This window comes from Haliaeetus albicilla, chromosome 4 (genome assembly GCF_947461875.1).
Source record: "Haliaeetus albicilla chromosome 4, bHalAlb1.1, whole genome shotgun sequence".
Classification (NCBI taxonomy): domain Eukaryota; kingdom Metazoa; phylum Chordata; class Aves; order Accipitriformes; family Accipitridae; genus Haliaeetus; species Haliaeetus albicilla.
The window spans coordinates 33168199-33191867 of record NC_091486.1 but is presented as its reverse complement, the minus strand read 5'-3'; the positions used below and the strand labels follow the sequence as shown (position 1 = coordinate 33191867).

The 23669-nt window shown below is 43.2% G+C and overlaps 1 protein-coding gene across 1 annotated transcript in view; it reads right to left on the bottom strand.

Annotated features, from left to right (window-relative positions):
- Window positions 1-22008, bottom strand: part of HECW2 (HECT, C2 and WW domain containing E3 ubiquitin protein ligase 2) — a 178727-nt gene extending 156719 nt beyond the window's left edge. The window contains exon 1 of the mRNA XM_069781853.1: window positions 21824-22008. The gene's annotated coding sequence lies outside the window, so the exon portion shown is untranslated. The remainder of the gene's footprint in view (window positions 1-21823) is intronic.
- Window positions 22009-23669: the final 1661 nt, after the last annotated feature.

The following is a 23669-nucleotide window of genomic DNA, read 5'->3' as shown; positions in this document are numbered from 1 at the left end:
CTAAATCTACCTTCTTCCAGTTTAAAGCCATTACCCCTTGTCCCACCACTACATGCCGCTGTAAAAAGTTCCTCTCCGGCTATTACATATATTTCCGATACCCTTCAATATTCTCACTTTGACAACATTATCAATTCCAGAACTGTACAGCTACCCATATATTCCATAATCAGCAAAAAAACAAGAGTGTCTGTCTCATTATCTGCCCTGTGAAGAGCCAACAGAAAAAAAAAAAGGCAAAAAAGAAAAGCATGCTGAATGATCTAATATCAGTCCTATGAAATATTAATAAGCACAAAGCAACCAGCCAAAGACAGAAAAGGAGGGAACTAAAATATGCTAGCAGCAGGATTATGTAAATCCTTCTCCCTTTAACAACAAATACAACAGTAAGCTCAGTCTGTCAACAAGGAAAGGAAACTGCAGGTATCCTCTACAGATCCTATTGTCTTTGAGAACACTCTCTCAGGTACCTGATCAACTTACTAGTAGTATATTTATCTTACTAATTAAACTCAGACCCGTTATTTTCAATGTGCATTTAGTTTCAAAAAGTGGTGCTGCTATCTGAAGTCTGAAAAAGGGTTTGTATGTTCAAAAGCCTGTTTATTTCCTGCCCCCGGTCTTACCAGTTCACTCAGTATAAGCTCCATCTTCCACCTCCAATTCCCCCCAGATCTTGCCTGCACCGCTCTGAGCCATTTCCAAGTACTACTGTCATGGAATGTATCTGGAGCTGGCTCCCATGATATTTTATGACAAGCATGAACTAATTATGCTTTCTTAGAGCTTGTTCCATGATGGTTTTGCTAGATGCCTCCTAGTTTTACATTATCTGAAACAATGAAAAAAAAAAACAAATATATTCAGTTTCTCTGTATTTTTCACAATTCTATATGTATCTGACATATCCTTCTCACTGGCCTTTTTTTACAAGATAAAAAAGATCTACTCAGCTTAGTTTCATTAAAGCTATTTCATACTTTTTAACATCTTTCATCTAGGTCTGCTATATTCTTCTTTAGTCATTCTGAAATTCCTACAGATTTAGACAGTATATTTAAAAAAATACTTTTGTGATTTTAACCTTCTATATAAAGTATAAAATCTCCTGGACTCTGTACTAGAGGAACAAGCTGAGTCCTCTATTTTTCTGATGCTGATGTTCTTCAGCTGCTAAAAGAACAAAACCTGTTACCCCTCCTGTTTAATGAATATAGGAAGAACAGGGTAAGACACTGTAATTTAGGGGGCTGGTACTGTTAGAATTTCAAGATAACATTATCTCAGAGGAATTCGGAACCACAAAAGCTCACAAACTTTCCATCCACTTAACAAAATAATGGCAGTTTCCACCTTCCTAAGAAGTTAAACAATAAAACATACCTTTTTTTTTAAAGTTAGCTTGCACTCCTAAATTTTAATGAAAACAAATGAAGATGTATGGATTCATTAAGGCTTGCAACAAACTTAATTTCACTTAAATTGCTAGCCTTTTCAATAACCCTGATGCTTTTATGTGGTATTCTTTAATCTTCATGATCCAATCCATTTTGTTAAACTACATTTTCAAAATTCTCTTCCTCCCATTCATTTTATTTATTTTTATATTTCCCAGATCCGAAATATATTGCAAAACACCCCCACCCCATCAGCTAGCTCTTCTACCATCAGTGACAGAAGCAAAGTTGAGTCATGCAGCAGACTCCCTGTACTGCACAAGTTTCACGTCAAGGCCCTGTTCCTGTTTTCCATGACCACACATGTGCCAGGAGAAAGATCTCCTTCCTATCTGTAATCTGTCAAGATCTCCACTGTCAGCTGGACACTCACAGCTCTCAAAGGGAAGGATGAAAAGCAGAAAAGCCACTTCAGAAGGTGGAATTTTACTGTACCAAACCACAGCAAGTCCATCTTGGATCACATTCAGAATGCAGTGCAATGCAATGCAACTTACCTCTTGGTTTTTGTGTTTCGTTTGTGGGTTGTTTGGGTTGGTTTTTTTTTTTGGGGGGGGGGTTGGTGTGTTTTTGTTTGTTTTTAAAAAGATGCTTACAGTGGTTTAAAAGAACCCTTTTACTTAGCATTTGGAAAGCATAAGGAGCATGCACATGGGCAACTATAGTATTTCAAGTGATGGGTAGACAGTTCCAATGTGAATCAGTGATTTCCCTAAAAATGCTCCTGACTGCCTGTACTTGTATGAACGTATTTTAACTGTAAAGACAATCCAGAGTCATTTCTTCCTCACAGATCAATAGTGGAAAAGAAAGAAAATGGGAAGAAAATAGTAGCAGTAACCATATAAAAAACAGCAGTCAGGCAGGTTTAATAAAACCTGTTTAATTTGATATTTTGCAGCTACTTCGATGACAGTAGGGGGAAAAAAACAACCAGAAATGAAACACAGTCCGTGATAATGGCACCAGGAAATTCACCCAGTAACTACATCAGTGCTAGTGTTCTGGCATTTCCTTCTTTTATTTAATCTTTTTTTCACTTTGTGTGTCTCACATTGCATGCTGAAATGCACTGCATTTATACAGGTTAACCTGCCTTCCATCATAGTGCACTTTTACAGTTGTATACTGCCGGTTTGTACAACTAGTCATGGCTACACATCCAACACATAGCTTATGCAATTCCCAGAGTCTCTTCCAGACAATATAATCATGGCTAAATATTTAATTGCATTTTGACATGCACATTTTTTCCTCTTCCTCTTTCCATAGAGCCCAGCTCTCTTCTGCATGTGTTAATAACAGCGGAAATAAGCTGTTAACTGGCAACTGAGTACAACTGTAGAGCAACACAGTATTAAGTATCAAGCTACATCAAATATTTACAATGAAACTGTGACTTGTGCCTTTAATTTTGCAAAAGTGGTTTATCTCCCATAAAACTGCTTGTTTGCCTCCACAGATTTCAAAAAGAAAGGGTACTCTAATTTTACTAACTGATCTTCTTGTTAAGAATTATACACCTGGTATGTTATTTTGCAGGGCAAAACATAGCTGCAGCTCAGTAAGCATTACCCAATGCTAAATTCTCATTAAGTACAACAGAAATTCAAGAGTGTGGCCTACAATTTTGTGCCTCAAAGGAGACAACCACAGTCAAAGTGCAGCATATGAATTCAGGCAGACCAAAAGAACAGAGGAAGCTGATAGAAGTTAATGACTGAAAATCCTTAAACAGCTGTTTTTTAAGTTCTTCGCTGTGAGCAACCGACTCCAACAAGACCATTAGATATGAAAGCCAAAAGGACCAAAATTCAGAATTTTAGACAAAAACAGATTTCAGTAGGATCAGTTACGACAATGAGGTTGCCTATGTAGAGTTTCTAAGTGTTGATGCTAATCACAATATTCAAAGCTAACAAAGCAAATCAGAGTACAAAAGGTTTCTGGACATCTACGTGCCAGAGGAATTACTTTTTCCAGTAATTCAAACAAATATAATTGCCTGTCTCAAGGAGTTCCAAGAGCAGATGCAATTAAAGCACCACTGTCCTAAAAGAAACAGAAAAGGGTTTTCACTATTCAGGAATCTTAGAAGCACCACTAACATGCAGCAACTATTTCTGCAACACTTATGTCTGCGTAAGTACATATAAATCACTTATATTTACTTATTACTTGCACTCCTAGCTTCTGATAAAATTACTTTTCAAAACCTAATAAAGCATCATGGATCACTTCTAGACTGATGCTTGAAAATTACTGTATGCAGAAAACACTGTAGAAATGTTACAAATTTGTTCTCAGCTCAGAAATGGCTCTGACAATTTCATGATTTTGCTAAAAAAATCTTAACCTAAAATTAATATTCTGTGTGTGGGCATACCACTGTATTTTTAATTTTTTGAAGAGACTAAAAAAAAATTCTGTGTACTAACCTTAACCTTTTATGGCTAAGTTCTATGAAAAAAAAAAAACAGTAAAATTCACTCCAACTGATAAAAGACATATGCATACCTGCAGCAAATGAGTTTGCAGATTGATCCCAATCATTCCTTGCTCCATTTGCCTTGTTGCATATTTTGGAAGACAGCATCCCTCTCTTCCATTAAGGAAGACAGGAGAAAATCTCAAGTGAACATTCCTCCTTATTGCCAATGCATCAGAGCTGTTGGAGGTGAAAGCAAAAGCTAGTATGTGCCACCCTTTCCTGACACATGGGAAAAAATTTGACATCAAGGACTTTCAGTCTCTCAGATGCAGTATCTTTAAGAAAAGTTATAACACTGGCAGAGTTCAGCAACTGATAAAAAAGGTGACCCAAGGCTCCTGCTACACACCAGGCAGAGGGGAGAAGGAGCTGAATCCTAATCACATCCCCTGTTTTCTGGGCACAACCCTCCTTCCAATTCACATTTTGCCAGTCCCATGGCTGGCCAGCATGCCTGTCTCTAGCTAGAATTTATCCTTTTAAAAAACATTTTTCTATTACCCTACACAACGATAATCAAACTTCACCTCACTCTCCAGGCTCCCATTCTTACTAAACCAGAAAGGACGAGAAAGAAAAGGATGACCAAGACCATGAGAATGAATGTGTATGCAGAGAACTGCAGAAATCCAGAATTACAGGAGGTCTGGGGAAGGATGAGAATGATGAGAGAACTGCAGAGATGCCTGAAGACAAAACTAATAGAGAGAGAAAAATTGGTGAAGGAAGGAAATCAGAAGAGAAAGTGCTTTGGGACATACAGTGTAAGATAGGAAAACTTCAAAGAAAGGAATCAAAAGAATAATTTGAAGATAATGGGTAAATGACATTTCAGTGTATATATATACTTAAAACTCAAACTGTTCTCTTTCTGTGGTTAAATTGATTAAAGTTCTGTGGTTTTGTAATTAAAAAGCCACATTAAACACACACTAATGATAATTAGGGGGAAAATAATCTCATGATCTGATATTACATAAAATCACTTGGACTCTTACAATAAGCAAGTTGAATTTAAAATAATCAATTCCATAACGGTTGAACTATCACTCAAGAATTGGAGGGTAAGTCAGGTATAACTCTTTATAGAACATTACTTCTATGAAGGTATGATGCTTATGAAGCTTGATAGTGTTTTGGGGATGCATTACTTTCCTATCCTAAATTTCAACAGCAAACAGGAGGATGTATGCTCTAGTCTTTGGGTTTTACACCACCACCAAGACCAATATTACAGTGTTCGTAAATTAAAAGCAATATTGAAGTCCTTAACAGACTTAATGGAGGTTGTCACATTTAAGAAACAAAAGCACTGTTTAGGATAGCATTTTTTATTACATGCTTTTTGAAAGTGAGGTAAGAGTGGCAAGAGGAAGCTTTTCACATTGAGACATGACTTGTCATGAAAGGGCCTTCTCAAAACCAGAAGTCTGGAAGCATTTGTAGGAGTTCAGATTTCACTGATCTGATTTGGAAGACTGTTCCAGAGCTGAATCCTTACAACCAAGAGCATTTTATCCCTCAGTTCTTTCAGCATTAATCCTGGGCTTTGCTAACTGCATTGTGCCAGAATGGCACACCTATGGCATAGTTCAGAGTCCGACTCATTCTTCCCACCACAATTGCCTATACAAAAATTTTTCCCACATGGTCCGAGAGGAACAGCACTATAAACACTTGTAACTCTTTATTCCTTGGGTCCTTTCCATGTATGAATAATGGATAAATACTTAAATCTACTCTACATTTCTGTCAAAAAAAAAAACCAAAAAACCCTAGTTTGTACTCTTACACATTCAGTTCCTGCTAACTGTAAAACAGGTGACATTCTGTTCACCTCAGTAAGATTTCTAGCCATGCTATTTAACACAAACTATAGATAAGTAAAATATCACCTGCAGATGAAAATGTGGCTATAGCACCTAACTACAGCTTGGAATATTCATGCTCTAGAGATCATGTATGGACTATTTTTAATTCCAGGTAACTAATAACAAGAAGAAATGAACTTTTAAGTGAAGAGCTACAACAATGCAAAGTATGATTACCTACATTTACACTTTAATGAGATAAAATGTCTTCAATTGAGTTGTTACACTGAACTATTTGAGGTTTCACAAAGATGAGAGACTATGTGCAGTAATACAGATACACAGTGAGTAACTGGGAAAGTAGAATATTCATACAAGAAAACTTTTTCCCCATATACAGGAAATGTGAATGTATCATGCAACACTTATGGTATTTTTCTTTAGTAAACTACCTCTCACTAAATTTTATACTAGTTTCTTAGTACATTGCACAGATCAAAGGAAAAACTGATCAGATACACCAATCAAATCAGATTACATTCTGTTAATCCACTTAATTTAAACTGTACTTGGCCTAATTTAAGAAGTATAAATCACAGTAGCCCAATTAAGTGTTATGCCCATTTACATTAGGTGGAATCAGGCCTACAAGTGTTTCATTTTCCAGGAAACCTCAGTAAGTTTGAAAACATTCAAAAAATAACAATAGTATTACACACAAGACCAGCTTCCTGTATTCGAATCATTTAGTACGGAACTCGGTTGAGAAGACTCTTTTTTTCTCCACAGGATGCAAAACTTCCCTTAATTTCTCCTCCCTTAGAAGACACAATTTTGAGGCTTCGACAATCCACACTGGACTTAGGTTGTCAATCTGAAAGTAAAAGATTTCATTACCGGTTTCCCAAGAGGTAATGAATGAGTCTTAGATTTAAATGTATTTTGGATAGAGGAGGAGCAAAAGGATAAGCCATCCACGAAAGCAAGAAGACACATGATCAGAATCTGTTGTGATACTGTATGAATCCTCATCATCCTGCCCCCGCTGCTGTCAAGACTGCAGGGGCAGGGAGGGACTTCACAACCGTTTCCATACTAACAAGGAATGGTTACGATATTGATTTTTTGTGGGGCTACTTACATGAGTAAACAATAATCAATTTATGTTAGGGTTGTAAACCAAGATCAAAATAATTATTTGACAAATACGGCTTGCTTGCAGCTGACATAGCCTACATTACAAGTCATGAAGCATATTCAGTAGAAGGCTAAATCCTTTACTCTTTCAATACTGCTTTTTGTTTTCCAAATGACAATCAGCTCAGACACTAAGTCAACATGTTTTTCCTTTGGAAGTGAAGTTCGGATATATGACTTGTTTCAGGCTTCTCGTATTTCTGAAGCATTTGGAAGACTGAACTCGTCATCAATACTTAGGAAGATTGTTTCTATTCTGTTTAAAAATGTTTCACATGTGGTTAATCAATGCATATTTTAGTTAACAAAGTCTTTAATATACAGATAGCCAACACTGCCTTATGCATTAATAAAGGGATGTCATTAATTTAAAAATCACATTAATCTGTCAGAAAAGTTTCCATGTATTAGAGCCTCACCAAAAAAACTGAAATTACACAGAAGAAAGATTTGAGGAAAAGTATTTCTATTTTTCCAGAGTGAGTACTTGAGGTTTGTCAATGCTTGTGTTTTGTTCCCCCCCAGTGGTCCCCCATTCGTTTGGGTGGATTTTTCTCCAGGCATTGGAAAGAAAAGCACTTACATGGTGACAGTAATAACACAAACCTTGGAAAGGAGACACAGGGACATGCACAAGACGTGAGGCTTACATTTTCTTCTATGAACAGATTCAAAATGGACTGTGTCACTTAAAAAAAGCAGCAGTGTAGGAATGACCAAATTACAGTAAGGAAAAAAAAGCCTTAAGATTAAAACAAAAGTTTCTTTCATGCCAACACATGATAGTTTTCCCATTAAAATAAAAAGAAAAATTAAATACATGCATTAGTCCTCCTTATATTGACTTTATTTACCCCACCCACTTATAATCAAGAAATGTAATAGAAATAAATTTATCTACATAAGCAAGAAACAAACTTCTTAGCTTTTTTTTTTCCTTAATAAAAGGCTGTCTCCGTACAGCTAACTGACAACTGATGAAGCTTACGCCAAGAGATGCTGAGCATACTTCTTGTATCTATAGTACCTCAAACTCTTTACAAACCGAGATAAGCATAACCAAGCTTTAAAAACGTCCTGACTTCATGTTCTTAGAGCCTTGGCAGTTCATTTTTCAGTTAGTTAGTGATTTATCCTATCATGATGAGACAAACATGTCAAGTTCAACATAAGTCAAAACCAGAGTTCTTTGTAGTGTATCTAAGCCAAAGCCTTTCACCTATCAACCTACCTTAGCTAGAAATCCAGTCCTTAAGTCTATGCCTTTGCACACAGTCAGTATCAATATCAGTATTCAGAGGAAATGAAACAGCTTAACATAAAGGCAAAGATTTCTTCCAAAACAGTGAGTCAGTTTTTAAAAGACAAAGGATCTCATTGGAAATGAGTATTTTCAAGATCACAAGGCAAAATTAACACAACACCCACATCAATACAGTAAACAAACAAAAAACACCCACCCAAATCCAATTAAGGAAAATAAGGGTAAAATTTTGAACCAGTGATTAGTACACCTCTTGGAACGTCAAGTCTGACAATTTGACTTTATTTACCTATTTATTATAACGGTATGCATAAATCAACTCTAGAAATCAACCCTCCAAAATATTCGGTATGTTTCACACAATGCCTAAGGAGAGAAAAAAAAACCCTTCCCTCTCTCAAAAAAAAAGTTTACATCTTTGGTATCAGAAACAAAAACACATCTAAACTGTTCAATGTAACTAAACGTGTGACACCGAAACTAACGCAAGTAGTAGAAATTGTCAGAATTCTGTGGAACATTAAGGAGCATGACAATTTACAACTGCTGAGCACCAGCATCACGGTGTTTACAGTGGCTCTCTACTTTAACCAAGAGTTTCATTACGAAAAATATCAACCTGTCACACTTAACAGCCCAACATAACACATACTTATCCAAGTTCCAAGCAAGTTCATAATACACACACATAATCAAGTTAATAGAATGTGTTTATAAACATTGAGCTAGGTCTAAGCTATATTTTGCTGGAAGTTATTTCATTCTAAGAAAGTCAAACCACCTTTTAGGAAATGAAACAAAGAAGTGGTGTCATATCTACACACTCGGAGATCATTAGGTGAACATTTGAGACAAAAACACCATGTAAGTTCATGCAGCCATTAACTCTGACATTTATTCTAGTTCTGATATTTTGCTACACGTGCTTACAAGAACCTAACAGCATTTTGGGAAGATCTGGACATCACTCAACACAGCATTACTCAAAACTTAAGAAGCTAGTTGTTATATGAAATAATGTCTGTGTCTATGTTTGGGGTTTTTTATACAGACACAGAAATATGAAACAACAATATGCAATAAACTTTCTTAAGTGTCACTTTCTCATAAATGACACTGGCTTCTTGTTTTTCTCTAGGTAAACAGCATGCAATCAGAGCTTTTTCTTATCTAAAAACATGCAGCAGCATCTGCACTCGTATGCAGAACAGGCCAGGAAACAGGTGCTGAAGCCATGAAGTACAGCACACATGCTACATGCTCTTTTCTCACAAAACGGGGCTGTCTTATCCCTAGTCCATTTTGGGATGGTCCCTGGTCCATGGCTTTCCCCGAGCCGTGCCTCGTTTGGGCTGCTGACACTGGCCAAAAGCATGCCAAGGAGTCCACTAACAATTAAACAGTGCCACAACCCTGGGACAGCATTCAAGTTCAGGCTCTAAGCCAGCTTAGACAGCAGGTACAGCCATAGCCTTACTGACCCCAATGAAAGTTTTGCAAGCCTCCGAGAGCCCACCACAGTTGCATTCATAATTTTCCTATTTTCCTATGCAATACAAATATTTGGGAAATTATTTCCTTTACAACAATATTTATATTCATGAAGACAATGTAGACATTTTTATTAGAGCAGTGAATCAAGAAGCATAACTTATGTTTTTTATGTAGCTATGGCTACGTTTTAAAGAGACTGTAAGTTTACAGTCTCTACTGTGTTATTTCTAGTGGGAGAAATAACCCTTTTATCAAACTGCCAGCTCAAAACAGATTCAAATCAGTAATCTAGCAGAAGAATAACAAGATCAGCCAGGCAGATCAGCTGTTTTCAAAATGCATCTTAAATAAAGAAAACACACAGCTTAACAAGCACGCCTTTTGAAGCTGGGACATTGTAGGCTAGCAGTATGAAGCTCGCATGCTCTTGAGAGAGCAGAGTTAAGGAATCGCACAAAGATGGGCATATGCCCTTTTGTGACAACCAGGATCCAAAGGGAGTTGCTGGGTTTGTAATTTTTTACTGCTATTTTCCCAGTACTCAGCATCTGTAACATCCAATTTAGCGAAGCCCTTGATATGGGACACCTAGTGAATGATCACTTTTGAGCAGGATCCTCACACACCTCACTGCTTCACACCAGGCTGCGGCTGACCCACTCCACTCACCACGAGGTGCTGTGGCTTCAGCTGTCACATCCATTCCTGGCAAACTCTTCTTTCTTACTGTGGTTACTCTGTCCGACAAGGATCAGCCAATGTTTTGTTTTGTTTTTTTAAAGATGCTGCTGGATGTTAAAGATGTTCCTGGAAGAAAATTAATTTTACTGTTGCATGCTTTGGTCTCATCTAATTACAACACTAGCCTTCAGGGAATTTTTAAACTAATGACATTGTATTTGTCAAGCACAGAAACATTTAATCTGATTTTTCAAGTGGATCCTAGCCAATGGATCCTGGCCACCATAGCACTTAACAAAACACTTTTGACTGTCCTCCATGCAATATTTAGGTGGGCTTATTATTGAAATGTTAACCTTTTTTACTTAATATCTTTCTCTGGTAGTCAATACAAGGCATATAGGCATATTGACAATGTTATTAAAGTTTTTATGACTAAAAGTCCACAAGTCAAATTATGTATGTGCATATACAGCTTCACAAATTAAGAGGCACGCACCTTAAGAAATCTGAACCAAAGCACTATCTGAACAACTCCCCAGTTTGTCTGCTGATCTCATGATTTGTTGTACACCAGCACCAAGAAACACCAGCTCAACAGTATTTTTTTTATTTCAACAGCCTATTATTTGCAAGATTTTTTTCACTTCCAATGCTAATACAAAGAACAAAAACGCAAACTATTAATCATGTCACAATGACTCCTTAAGCCCCCCAAAAGTTCAGCCGACCCATCAATCATCCACTTTTGGTTACTTCTTTACTTCTAAAGGACAAATAGTGCACTACTTCAACCGTAAAGTTTGGCTTGACTGTACTAATTGGGCCTTTTGGACAAATAATGCTAGATTCACATTTCAATTTCAAAGTCATTTCAATTATTGCTGCTTCTCCAGAACACACACAAGCTGCAACTGTGCCACACAGAAAGGTTGACGACTACACTTCAAAGAAAAGATCCTCTTTCAAAATTTTCTTTTCATCCTTCAAAACTATCTTTCAAATGTAATCATTATCTATTTTTTCAAAACTGCATATTTCAGGGCAAATTTACTAAACAAATTACGAAATACAAGTATTATTGTCCATCAAGCAACCGGTATCAGCATATCAGTCCTCCCCAGTCATAAAAAAATACCGTTGTTACACAAAACTGTGTAAATATAACATTACACAAAATACTGGCACAATCAAGATAGTCGTCATAACCGTCTACATCCAAACCAGATTTAGCGTCAGTCACTTTTAATTTTCTCCCCAGTATGACAGGGTATGTCCTGGGTTCAGCTGGGATAGAGTTAATTTTTACAGGAACCTGGGAGGTGGGGGGCATAGCCGGGGCAGCTGACCTGAACTGGCCAAGGAGCTATTCCATACCATGTGACATCATGCTCAGTATATAAAGGGGGAGCGGGCCGGGGGGTGGGCTCTTCTTTTCGGTGGGGGAAGTGGCAGAGCGTCGGGTCCCGGGTGGTGAGCAGTTGCACTGTGCATCACTCTTTTTGTATACTTTTTCATTAGTACCGTTGTTGTTGTTGCAATTTCTTTGTGTTGTTCCAGTAAACTGCCTTTATCTCAACCCTCGAGGTTCCAGGTTTGGTTTTTTTTTTCCTCTCCTCCGTCTTCCCCCCATCCCACCGGAGGGGGGCGGGAGGAGTGAGCGAGCGGCCGCGTGGTCCTTTGTTACCGGCTGGGCTGAAACCACGACAGTCCTTTTTGGCGCCCAACGTGGGGCACGAAGGGTTGAGATAACGACAGATCTGGCCAGAGCGTGTTGAAACAAATTTGTCATACGCATTTCTTATACTAGATAAATAGATGTTAGTCACAATGTTGATTCAGCTGTTTACATGGTGGCGTTTTGTAAGTTCTTATATGCTTTATGTATTGCCTGTAGTTGCGTATCTCATCTCTGGGAGAGTGATTGGGATTATCATTTTGCTGTACTGGGCAATGTCGACTTGTGAAATGATTACATCACTGGTCATGAGGTTAAGCTGTTATCTGTATGAGGCAGTGATATCATTTCCAGACTTTGGGCACCTTCTGTCGGATTTTATTGGTAATTACACCCAACCCATGGGGAAGTCAGGGGGGGATACTTCCCCCCATCCGTTCCCCTCCCTTTTTCTCTTTCCAACTAATTACAACAGTTTTCGAGAATTTTGAATATCCTTGGGATGCGCAAGCCTGTGTGCTGTTAGTGCTATGCCTCCTGACTATGTTTCAGGTCTTGTCTAGGGCTACAAAGAGGCTCTTTAAGAGTACCACCCAGAGATCTGTCCCAAAGCTGGATATTCATGGGTGGCACGGCGTGTGGGAGGAGGTGGGCAGGTATCTAGAGAACTTCTCACCTCCAGTGACTTGGAAGTTCACTCCCGAACAACTGCAGAACCCTCATGAAGTGATAGAATTTTTGAAAGGAAAATGCTGTGGCTATCCCAGAGACACACAACTCACTACACTGTGCTGGGCCCTGGCCGGTATCTACCAAACCCTGCTTGATACTATGCAGCACCCCCAGGGGGAAAAGGGGGAAAAGATGGAAAACAAGACAACATGCACCGTGGCTGCCCCAACCCCGACAACATGCACCGTGGCTGCCCCAACCCCGACAACATGCACCGTGGCCGCCCCTACCACGACAACAGGCACCATGGCTGCCCCTACCCCGGTGACAGATACTGCCACTAAACCAGAGAACCAACCTGTGCCAGTATCAGTTGCCCCTGTACAGAAAAAGAAACACACAAAGAAATCAGTTCGCTCAGTGAGAGATGAAGATGAACCAGGGTCATCGCGAGAACAGGAGGAAGAGGCAGAACCTGAAATAATTACCCGATCTCTATCCCTGAGTGAGTTGCGTGACATGCGAAAAGATTTTAGCCGCCACCCAGGTGAGCACATTGTTACCTGGCTGCTCCGATGCTGGGATAATGGGGCTAGTAGTGTGGAATTAGAGGGTAAGGAAGCCAAGCAGTTGGGATCTCTGTCTAGAGAAGGGGGTATCGACAAGGCGATTGGGAGAAAAACACAAGTCCTCAGCCTCTGGAGGCGACTTCTGTTAGGTGTAAAGGAAAGATACCCTTTCAGGGATGAAGTTACATGTCACCAAGGCAAGTGGACCACCATGGAGAGAGGTATCCAGTACCTGAGGGAATTAGCCGTGCTGGAGGTGATTTATAATGATCCAGAAAATGCGCAGTCACCCACAGATCCAGATGAAGTCCAATGCACACAACCGATGTGGCGGAAGTTTCTACGAAGTGCACCACCAACCTATGCCAACTCATTGGCAGTAATGTCCTGGAAAGAAGGCTATGGACAAACGGTGGATGAATTGGCTGTCCAACTCCGGCAATATGAAGGAAGTCTCTCTTCCTCCCTACGGGCCTGTGTCTCAGCTGTAGAGGAATTGTCCCGAGAGTTCCAGCAATTCAAAGTAGATATGTCCTCCTCCTCACCTGTACAGGCCCGCATTGCAGTTATTGGGAGTAAGCGTTCCTCTGCCCAAGAGAGAGGAGAGAGAAAGTACACACGACGGGCTAACCTGTGGTTTTACCTGCGTGACCATGGAGAGGACATGAGGAAGTGGGATGGAAAACCTACCTCAGTCTTGGATTCACGGGTACGGGAGTTGCGAGAAAAAGCAACCAGAAAAGAAGATTCTTCTTGGAAAACTGCTGCTCCAGTTTCCCGTGAGCAGTCCCCCGGGCGCAGTAGATGGGCCGATCTCATTTCTGATCCTCTTGAAGGGACTTCTGATTCACATGTGCAAAAAGTGGGTAACAGATATTCTAACCAGGATTAGAGGGGCCCTGCCTCCAGCCAGGTGGAGGAGAGGGACAACCGAGTCTACTGGACAGTGTGGATTCGATGGCCTGGCACGTCAGACCCACAGGAATATAAGGCTCTAGTAGACACTGGTGCACAATGTACCCTAATGCCATCAAGTTACAAAGGGGCAGAACCCATCTGTATCTCTGGTGTGACAGGGGGATCCCAAGAGCTAACCGTATTGGAAGCCGAAATGAGTCTAACCGGGAATGAGTGGCATAAACACCCCATTGCAACTGGCCCAGAGGCCCCGTGCATCCTTGGTATAGATTATCTCAGAAGGGGGTATTTCAAGGACCCAAAAGGGTACCGTTGGGCCTTTGGTATAGCTGCATTGGAGACGGAGGAGATTGAACAGCTGTCTACCCTGCCTGGTCTCTCCCAGGACCCTTCGGTTGTGGGGTTGCTGAAGGTTGAAGAACAACAGGTGCCAATTGCTACCACGACGGTGCACCGGCGGCAATATCGCACCAACCGAGACTCCCTGATCCCCATCCATAAGCTGATTTGCCAATTGGAGAGCCAAGGAGTGATCAGCAAGACTCACTCACCCTTTAATAGTCCCATATGGCCCGTGCGGAAATCTAATGGGGATTGGAGACTAACAGTAGATTATCGTGGGCTGAATGAAGTCACGCCACCGCTGAGCGCTGCTGTGCCAGATATGTTAGAGCTTCAGTATGAACTGGAATCAAAGACAGCTAAGTGGTATGCCACAATTGACATTGCTAATGCATTTTTCTCCATTCCTTTGGCAGCGGAGTGCAGGCCACAGTTTGCTTTCACTTGGAGGGGTGTCCAGTACACCTGGAATCGACTGCCCCAGGGGTGGAAACACAGCCCCACTATTTGCCATGGACTGATCCAGACTGCACTAGAAAAAGGTGAAGCTCCAGAGCACCTGCAATATATTGATGACATCATCATATGGGGCAGCACGGCAGAAGAAGTTTTTGAGAAAGGGAAGAAAATAATCCAAATCCTTTTGAAGGCTGGCTTTGCCATAAAAGAAAGTAAGGTCAAGGGACCTGCGCAGGAAATCCAGTTCTTAGGAGTAAAATGGCAAGACGGGCGTCGTCAGATCCCTGCGGACGTGATCAACAAAATAGCAGCTATGTCCTCACCGACTAATAAAAAGGAAACACAGGCTTTCTTAGGTGTTGTGGGCTTTTGGAGAATGCATATTCCAAATTACAGTCAAATTGTAAGTCCTCTCTACCAAGTTACCCGGAAGAAGAACGATTTTAAATGGGGGCCTGAGCAACGACAAGCCTTTGAACAAATTAAGCGGGAGATTGTTCATGCAGTAGCTCTTGGGCCAGTCCGGACAGGACCAGATGTTAAAAATGTGCTCTACACTGCAGCTGGGGAGAATGGCCCTACCTGGAGCCTTTGGCAGAAAGCACCTGGAGAGACCCGAGGCCGACCCCTGGGGTTTTGGAGTCGGGGATATCGAGGATCCGAGGCTCGCTATACTCCAACTGAAAAAGAGATATTGGCAGCATATGAAGGAGTTCGAGCCGCTTCAGAAGTGGTTGGTACTGAAACACAGCTCTTCTTAGCACCCCGACTGCCAGTGCTGGGCTGGATGTTCAAAGGGAAAGTTTCCTCTACACATCACGCGACTGATGCCACGTGGAGTAAGTGGATTGCACTGATCACACAACGGGCTCGCATAGGAAACCCCAGTCGCCCAGGAATTTTAGAAGTGATCACGGACTGGCCAGAAGACAAAGACTTTGGAATGTTGCCAGAGGAGGAGGTGACACGGGCTGAAGAGGCCCCGCTGTATAATAAACTGCCAGAAAATGAGAGGCAATATGCCCTGTTCACTGATGGGTCCTGTCGCATCGTGGGAAAACATCGGAGGTGGAAGGCTGCTGTATGGAGTCCTACACGACTAGTTGCAGAAACTGCTGAAGGAGAAGGTGAATCGAGTCAGTTTGCGGAGGTGAAAGCCATCCAGCTAGCATTAGATATTGCTGAAAGAGAAAAGTGGCCAGTGCTCTATCTCTATACTGACTCATGGATGGTGGCAAATGCCCTATGGGGGTGGCTACAGCAATGGAAGAAGGGCAACTGGCAACGCAGAGGTAAACCCATTTGGGCTGCCGCACTGTGGCAAGATATCGCTGTTCGGATAGAGAAGCTAGTGGTAAAAGTACGTCATGTAGATGCTCATGTACCCAAGAGTCGGGCCACTGAAGAACATCAAAACAATCAGCAGGCAGATCAGGCCGCCAAGATTGAAGTATCTCAGGTGGACCTGGACTGGCAACGTAGGGGTGAGCTATTTATGGCTCGGTGGGCCCACGATACCTCAGGCCATCAGGGGAGAGATGCAACATATAGATGGGCTCGAGATCGAGGGGTGGACTTGACCATGGACACTATCGCACAGGTCATCCACGAATGTGAAACATGTGCCGCAATTAAGCAAGCCAAGCGGCAAAAACCCCTGTCACATGGGGGGCGATGGCTGAAATATAAACAGTGGGAGGCCTGGCAGATTGACTATATCACACTCCCACGAACACGCCAAGGCAAGTGCCATGTGCTTACAATGGTGGAAGCAACCACTGGATGGCTGGAAACATACCCTGTGTCCCATGCCACTGCCCAGAACACTATTCTGGGCCTTGAAGAGAAAATTTTATGGCAACATGGCACCCCAGAAAGAATCGAGTCGGACAACGGGACTCACTTCCGAAACAACCTCGTAGATACCTGGGCCAAAGAACACGGCATTGAGTGGGTATATCACATCCCTTATCACGCACCGGCCTCCGGAAAAATCGAACGATACAACGGACTGCTGAAAACTACATTGAGAGCAATGGGGGGTGGGACTTTCAAACATTGGGATACACATTTAACAAAAGCCACCTGGTTAGTTAATACTAGAGGATCCGCCAATCGGGCTGGCCCCGCCCAACCAAGACTTCCACATACTGTAGAAGGCGATAAAGTCCCTGTAGTGCGCATGAGGAGTATGTTAGGAAAGACAGTCTGGGTTAGTCCTCCCTCAAGCAGAGGCAAACCCATTCAAGGGGTTGTTTTTGCTCAGGGACCTGGGTACACCTGGTGGGTGATGCAGAAGGATGGGGAAGTTCGATGTGTACCTCAGGGAGATTTGATTTTGGGAGAGAATAGCCAGTGAATTGGGCTGTATGATACCTAACTGCTAAATACCCTGCCAATGCATGTCATTGTATCTATAGTGTCTATATGCCATATCAAGGGTATTACTGTAAGAATTACCCAAATGACTGCGGGATGGACTTTGAAACTAAGCCAAGTACAACAGCGACAGAACTTGAACTGACACCCAGCAATTTCCTCAAGATCAACATCCTCGACCTGCAGAACAAGGGCGTGAGTTGCACCAATGTACTAGCCACAAGTTCCAGAGGCAGCATACAACAACCCACCATCTCACACCATCTCTCTTATCCTGAAGAACTGTTACAACAGATGGAGCCCCAAAGTCATGGACTAAATAAAATCAATGGACACATTAGAGGAATAGCCCATACGCTAAAGGAATACCATTTGCTTGTGTGTGTGTGTGCGGGGGGGGCGACGGGGACGGACGCAAGTCCATATACTTATATATATATAAGACAAGGAAGTGGTAGTGGTCGATTGGAAAATGTAAGATCTGGGCATGATGTAGATGGTATAGAATAAGGGGTGGATAATGTCCTGGGTTCAGCTGGGATAGAGTTAATTTTTACAGGAACCTGGGAGGTGGGGGGCATAGCCGGGGCAGCTGACCTGAACTGGCCAAGGAGCTATTCCATACCATGTGACATCATGCTCAGTATATAAAGGGGGAGCGGGCCGGGGGGTGGGCTCTTCTTTTCGGTGGGGGAAGTGGCAGAGCGTCGGGTCCCGGGTGGTGAGCAGTTGCACTGTGCATCACTCTTTTTGTATACTTTTTCATTAGTACCGTTGTTGTTGTTGCAATTTCTTTGTGTTGTTCCAGTAAACTGCCTTTATCTCAACCCTCGAGGTTCCAGGTTTGGTTTTTTTTTTCCTCTCCTCCGTCTTCCCCCCATCCCACCGGAGGGGGGCGGGAGGAGTGAGCGAGCGGCCGCGTGGTCCTTTGTTACCGGCTGGGCTGAAACCACGACAGGGTATCATGAGAAGAAGGAACAGCTCTCCACAAAGAAGACAGAGAGATATGAAGGCTACGACTAGCCATTTGCCTCAAAATCCACTACATCTCAAACTAACAGTCCAGGGCTTGCGCTTCCAATGAGAATTCACAATCTGACTGCAGTCTTTTAACACGACTACTCAGAAGTTTTATCAAGACGCTCAGAAGAGAGCATGCAACTACTGTGCTACTTTCACCAAGTATGCAATCAGTTTTAAGAGAAGACACAGGTTTCAAGCACTGATGTCTACATTTCTGTAAAAAACATTTTTTAAAAAGTGTTACTTGAACTATTCTACAAGCACTACAATATTTTAGGATCACATCCTACTTGGCATCTCACCCCATGAAGAAGTGCCCTTGTAACATGTGTCCATGCTACACAAAGCTTTATCACCATTGTTGACCTTACTGCCAGAGAAATGTGCATTTTCAACCTTTTCTTCAATATCACTGATATTCCAACTGATCACAAACAAGCTGCCACAGAGGAACATCACAGAGGGCCTATACCACTGCCTATATACGCCACGCACTGTTTACTTCAATTTCAGTGGAAATGACGTGGAACTTTTCTCAGATACGAAACTCAAATATCAAAATAATTTGTAACAGTAACAGTTAATCCCATTCTGATCTTGCAAAGGGCCCCGATACGATTAGATAAACACCTCATATACTGCCATTAGCTTCAAAGTACCAAAACGCAGGCTCACAAGGTTGCAAGAGTACATCTTCTTTCCTTTTAGGTTGGAGAACTTCTGCATAAAATGTTCAATTCAGTTCCATCTGTTGGGCAATGAAATTAATACTCTTCCTACTGGTGAGTAACTTCACTCCAGCCTCTCCCCCTTTGTAATATAACCAAAAGATCAGCAACGGACGATGTGAAGACAAAGGCTATGACCGTGCCATGCATGATGACAGCAGGATCAAACAAAATTAGGCTCAGCTACTCTGAGTATCCCATACTATGAAAGGCAGCAATGATGGATACGGTCTCAAGGAGGGGTTTTGAACACGCTACTTAATTTTAAGCACATATTTACATTTCATTTTCAATGATTAAGTAACATTACCCAAATAGGTGTTGTCACCATCTCCCTATCAGTACACATTAGCCAATGGAGTAAATGCAATAGCCTAAGCATCCTGTTTCTTTCTGACTAAAGCAGAGGTTTTGAAAAAAACAAAAGGCTGAGTTGGATTAAAAAAGAAAAAATGGAAGAGGAATTACGCTTAATTGTTCAAGAATGTAATCTGCAGACTGAGTCCCATACACAGAAAGCCCCCTTATTTTGCAGCATACCAGAGCTTTAGCTACAGTTTAAAGAATACTGGCACAGAAAGAAAAAAAAAAAAAATTTTTTTTTCAGTTAGGCTTTAATCTTATAAAGGGGGCAGCACAAAATTCATTCCATTTCTTCTCAGGAAATCTGACAAAACAGTATATTTTTTCTGGCTGACAGCCACGGTACTATCATAGGGCTTCTTACAGGCATAACACTGTGAATTCTACCAGGTTTGAAAAAGCACTGGAAGCATAAAACAAACAGAAATGTGCGTTAGCTAAATTGACTTTAAAAATAAATAGAAAGATAGTAAATAGGTCTTTAAGGCAGAGGGTCCTTGGGGAGACTTGCAAATGCTCCAAGCCAAACCAATTCCATAGTGCTGACAAGAGTGAAAGATACGCCACAAGTTTGCACTGGCATCACCGGAAGGCTATAGGGACAGATGAGCGGAGGGAGGGCTTTTCAACTACAATTCTGTGAAGTTAAACTACTACTAAGCATAACTTTAAAAATGGTCTCCCGTCAACCATATGAGCTCCACGCAATCTCAGAGCCTGTTACAAGGTGGTATGTTTAAATTCCAGCAAAAGATATAAATAAGGATAGAAAGACAGACACACACGGACTAGCGTCCAACATCCACTGTGGTATCTCCAGCTGACATGAAAGCATCCACATTTTTGGAAATTTAGAGCCTGAACTACCAGCAGTGATCAAAAGGCAGCATTAGGTTTGTTCCTTTCATATGCTAATAATGACATCATACCTTATGGCCTGATGCTGCAACCATACAGTTATCATCTTATAAGGAAAATTTTTCCAAAGGAGTCTAAGAACTGGGCAAACTGCTCACCTGCACATAGGAAGAAGTTTTTTTAATCCATCCATGATATGGATTTCTTTCTGTTCCTTAGTGCTATGAATAATTACTACTGAAATATTTCTAATGGTTTGACTTCCTTTGTTTAAAAAAGTAAAAAAATAATATAATTGTTGGGGAAAGAAGAAGAAAAAAAAATCTACAAAATAAGTTTTTGAGCATACAGGAAGCAGCCCTGGACATTTATGAAGAAAGGTAAGGGCCCTGCTGGGATTTCGGGTGCGGGAGGGATTCAGGGCTGAATCTCTTACAAACGTTTCAATGCCATGTAGTGTAGTGCAAAGACTCCCTCCCTCACGCAGCATCCCAGAAAAGAAAAAAAAAAAAAAAAAAAGAGGTTATAAATACTGTCTCCATGCTCCTGACATAGATCCAGCAACAAAATAAGAGATAATAAATTATGTAACTATTACTGTCTACACACACCACACTCCGTGTATTTTGACATCATACAGCCCAAAAAAGATTTTTTTTTTAATACCCTCATGCTTTGTAGTGATGGGCACAGAAAAGGTTAAGAGAAAAGAACCAAGTGTACTAATGAAAAAAAGAGATCTCCACATGAACAAACAATCCACAGAATGCCTGTTTTTCCGCCACTGTCATTGTGCTGTATTTTGTGCACCCAAGATTTCGTGCACACGTTAGACCGCAGTTTTGAACACAAGGTGCTTGAAATCTGCAGTGATCTTTCTTCCCCACCGCGGACACCGCTCTATCCAATCCGGAGAACAGCCTTGCCTTATGCACAAATAATAAATAAATACAGACAGTAAATGGCGAGAGGAGAAAGAGCGGAGGAGACGAACGCGGCGCACCAAGTGCTGGATGCGTTCCCCGGGCAGGAAACGAGTTATAATTAAATAGCCCGAAGGCGATCCGCACGAAGCCAGAGGGAGCCCCGCGGGGCTCCGCGGCAGCCCGCCGCCCCAGCCGCCCGCATGACGGGGCAGTGCGAGGCGGGCGCTGGAGCCAGGGAGCGGAGCCCGGCGCCGGGGCTGCGGGCGCCCCGGCCCGGCCCGGCCCGCCCGGCGCCGGGCCCGCCCCGAGCCCCGGGGGTACGCCGGGCGGCGGCCGGGGGGGGCCGCACCTGCCGCGGAGCGCGGCCCCGCCGCGGCCCGGTCCCCCCCGGGCAGCCGCCGCCGCCGCCGCCGCCCCCGGCTGCCCCTCGGGCTCGGCCACGTCCCTCGCCCCCGCGGGCGGCTCCCGCCGGCACCGGGCGGCCCCGCGCCCGCGGCGGCGCCCACTCACCTCGCAGAGGCGCGCACTGCGGCTCCGCGCCCCGCGGCGGGCTCCGGGGGAGGGCGGCTCCCGCGTCCGCGCCGCTGCGGAGCCGGGCGGCGGCCGGAGTCACCCCGTCCTTGCGGCAGGCGGCTCCCGCCGGTGGCGGCGGCGGCCCCTCCGCGCCCACGGCGGGGCGAGCGCCTCCCCGCGCAGGGGCGCCCGCGCCGCCCCCCGCCCCCGCGCCGCCTCAGCGGCGGGGCTGGGCCCCCCGCCCCTTCGCCGGCCTCCGCCTCCGCGCCGGCATCTTCCCCTCGATCACCGACCGGCGCGGCAGTACGGGGGTGGGGGCGGCCGGGGCCGGGGCCGGGGCCGGGGCTGCAGCCCCGCGGGCCTGGGCGGCGCCGGGGGCGGGTAGCTCTCCGCGGGCAGCCGCGAACAAAGCCGCCCGCCCCCCGCCCCGGAGAAGGCAAGGCAGGGGGATGCGGCCGCCCCGCCGGCGGAGGGGGCTGCGGGGAGCCAGGCCGCGGCTCGGCGGCCGCCCGGGCCCCGCCGCCGGAGCGGAATGCGGGGGACCCCGGCCCCGGCCCCGGCCCCGGCCCGCGCACCCGAAAGAGGTAAACCCGGTCAGGCCGGTGAGAAGCCCCCCCGCGCGGATCCGGGGGGAGATGGTCCCGCAGCGGCTGCGTTTTAACCGCTGCTTAGGAGACAGCACCACTGAAATGGTGCTTTGAAATGCCAATTTCTTTTTTTTTTTCAATTCACGTACGGTTAGTTATTGGCACTGACAGTTACCGCTGTCATCAACGTGAATACGAGCCAGCCTTTATCGTTTTCTCAGCGGCAATTATCCTGTCTGTTTGAAAGCAGTTGGGTGCAATCGGCTCTACATTTGCTACTTTTTCAGCAATTTTACTTGTGCTTTGTCCATCACGATGAAGTCAGGGATGTTTTCATAGGAAAATGTGGTTACAAAAAACGTAGATGAAATGAAATCTTGACACACACAGAGTAATCGTCAGGGGACCGGTGGTGTGCAGAATCACAGCCCAACAAAAACACGGCAATGCCAATGACAGAAAAAATGGACACATTAGACTTATTCTTACATGATCCTGGTCCTGGTTATTACTACGAGACGGCACCTCATGCTTCGTTTTCTTTTCTGAGTCACAGGAACGCAAGATCTTCCCGCATCAAGGAGCACATCAGTCCTAACTACTTTGTATTCTGCATCTGTTTTCTAAATTCTATATACCTATATATATATATGGATATATGGGCAACTAAATGGGTTTCTGTACACACTTTCTTCAGCATAACCAGCTGGCAACCATATTAAACTCATGTGCATCAAAATACAAAGTAAATTTTGTATAGCTTATAGGGTATTCTCAAAGCCCTGGCCTTGAAATCCTTTCTGTATTGAAGCCCGTGGCGCTTTTCTCTGGGCTTCAGTAGAAGGAGGGAATTTGCTGTTCAGCCCTTCTGTACAATACTAGACAACCTGCTCCAGATATGAGCGTATGTGGCTGTATTCCAAAGTAGGTCAGGCTATCAAAGTCATTAACACCCTTCCATCTACCTGAAGCTTTAAAACTTTGTTTCGGTTCTTTTCTGTGAATTGCACATGTATCGGCGCTTACAATGTAGTTTAAACATGCTTAGTGAGCAAATGATCAGAGTGCAACTGATCAGTCTTACACAAATTTTCCGACTCCTTATACTTAAGAGAGTACTACTCTGATGTATCATTGCAATAAATCTGTTTGTACATTAAAGGCTCAGATTTGGATGATCATATATAGGTTAGCGGTGATCTGGGCATTCTTAGATACATCTCTCTTCAGTGGTACCTTGACTTGGCATTGATAAT